General features: G+C 40.6%; 1 protein-coding gene across 1 annotated transcript in view; it reads right to left on the bottom strand.

The window, feature by feature from the left end:
- The window catches only part of TENM4 (teneurin transmembrane protein 4), a 1563774-nt gene extending 1561462 nt beyond the window's left edge, over positions 1-2312 (bottom strand). Inside the window, exon 1 of the mRNA XM_017735917.1 lies at positions 2008-2312. The gene's annotated coding sequence lies outside the window, so the exon portion shown is untranslated. The remainder of the gene's footprint in view (positions 1-2007) is intronic.
- Between the last annotated feature and the right edge of the window lie 275 nt (positions 2313-2587).

Consider the following 2587-nt stretch of genomic DNA (forward strand, 5'->3'; position numbering starts at 1 on the left):
AAGAGTGATTTTGCACCAGTTTGCACCTCTGTAAACAACTTCTGTTCATGTAAACAACTTCCTACTAATTTCAGGAGAGTACTCTGATTTCCTCTCCCTGGAAACAGGATCTGACCCATTAAATTGTTCTTTTTCTCATATGTATTTAAATGTATTTCAAGTCTGCAGTCCCTGCATATCCACCGTGTGGAGAGGGGTGGATAGGAGGGGACAAACAGAAACTTTCCACCCAAGCACCAGACTGATTCAGCTGTCATTAAAAATGACAGAAGAAAGGGACAAAGAGTTTTTTCTCTGTCCCCTGAGGAGGAGACACTAAGTGACAGCCCAGCGCCGGCTGAGGGCTGGAGCAGCTGGGAGGCACAGCTCTCCAGCCAGGCTGACCTTGCCAGTGGTGAGCAGCACAGTCCAACCCGAGTGAGGACAGTCTGCCAAAGAGGTGCCCTCGGACATCAAGAAAGTTAAATTCACTTTGAGCATGCATGGATAGCTCCACTTGTCATGCTTTTGAGAGGCAAGTACTCCACAGCTCCCAGCACTTCCCAAGTACTAGGAGGATTTTTAAAGAAATAATTACAACGAGCCTTAAGAGGGTTTCTGAGGTATTTTTACATAACACAATTCCTGTCTAGTTGTTTTCTTCACTGTGAAGTTACAGAAATCTGCAGTATGACCCATTAATAGGATATTTTTAGTCATAGAGAAGTCATTGAGATCAAGAGGCAGATAGGATGATTTAAGTTTTTTAGATGAGTTAGTTATCTCTAGACACACATGCACACATGCTGCCTATGTATTTTCAAGACCATTCTACTTCTACCTGCAGGGGAGGACCATCTCTGCTGCTCATAAAATTTTGATAAAATACTGACAGGAGAATTTTCCTAAGGAAAGATTACTCAAACCTCTTTACACCCTTAAAATACACTGAGATAGCAGTGGGTTTCTCTGATCTTAGAAACATCCCAAAATAAGTTTTCACTAAGGGAAAATGCAGGATATACCAAGTTAAAATTTAATCATCTTAATATTAGCAATGTCTTGGATATGTTTTGAAGCTGTATAGCATTAGGGAAATAACATCCCATCAGAGACCAGCATCTGAACTGTACTTCATTTTCATTGCTGATGACCTGTTAGCAAAAGAATCCATAAGTAAAAGCAACAGATCAAGTTGGCTGTGAGTAAATAACAGGTACAGTCAGCTATGTAATGCGATATATGCTTATCTATACTAGGGTGTTTTTGAGGAAACACTTATATACAGCTTATCACAATATCTCAACCTGCATAATTCTTTGACCTAAGATCCCATCCCCTTTGAAAAGTCAGAATTTTCATAAAAATCTTTGGAGCAAAAATCTAAACACAATGAATATTTATGCTCTTCACAGCTGTTACATTTATGGAAATGCAATAACAGCAAACTTCTTGTATTTGGCAAAGACTTTTTACCAGATGAATACATGCCAGCAAAAGAACTTAAGTGAAATGAAAAGCCTGGCTCACTCCTGTTTTCTAAAGAAGTGTGCTGCAGTCCAGAGCATTTTGAAAGTTAAAGAAAGAGTCTTTTTTTCCAAATTTCAAAACATGTATGCAAATTTCAGCTTGTAGTGCATACACAGCCCATATTTAATAAACGCATCCTTTTGAAAGCAATGTTCCATGTCCACAGTTTAACAACAAATGAATGGACATTTTGCCCTGATAGAAATAACAGCAATCTATTTGCTTGTGATGCTAAATGCTGTCGGAGTTGTCATCTTTCCTGAAAGTTTAATCCAGTCATTTAATTTTACCCCTTAGCAAACAATCAGCATGGTTAATTGAAGGGGAAAGAAAACCAAAACAAATCACCTGTCTATTTATTCCTAATGCTATGATTTCTTAAAGCCCTTCTCCATCAGCTCTCAGTGCAAAACTGCATATACCAGGAATGTCTGCAAGTGAGATGCACAGATAAAAACATTCAGCACAAGATGTAAGGTAAAGAGGACTGCAACATACCTTCAGCAGTGTGCTCCTTCTTTCCCAGCCAGCCAGCTCTCAAGAATGTGCAATACAGATGGGACCAGGAAAGTAATTTTAAATGGACTACTAATAAGTAGATCCATGAAACCAGATGTGACAGCAGGGTGTCACTAGGTCCTTTTTAAACTTGCCTCCAGTGCTGTCTCCTAGTTCCTCCAGACAGAATTAGACAGTTGCTGCTCGGATCAGAGCTGAAGAAGCAACGGTGCGTTTTGACTGCAGTTGCTAATGCTCCACTTTCAGGGAAAGCGCAGAAGTATGTGTGTGCCTGCACTAACTGCACACACTCATCAGCCTGCTACAAGCAGGGAGATGTGATATGCATACGGAAAGAGCTGTGCAGGGAGGAGTAGTTCAGAAGCACACCCAAGCCTCCTCTGCTAGTAATTGCACCCTGCTGACCTCCCTGGGCTGGATCACTGCTGTAGAATTCACCAATAAGTCTATCAGTCAATAAGCAATGGATCTGAAACACTGCATACAGGGAGGGGAGAAGAGGGGGCAAATGCGTCTTCAAGCCTTCAAACATAAAACTTTCAAGATAGCTCATTTAAAT

Source organism: Corvus brachyrhynchos, unplaced genomic scaffold, assembly GCF_000691975.1.
Source record: "Corvus brachyrhynchos isolate BGI_N302 unplaced genomic scaffold, ASM69197v1 scaffold44, whole genome shotgun sequence".
NCBI classification, from domain to species: Eukaryota; Metazoa; Chordata; class Aves; order Passeriformes; family Corvidae; genus Corvus; species Corvus brachyrhynchos.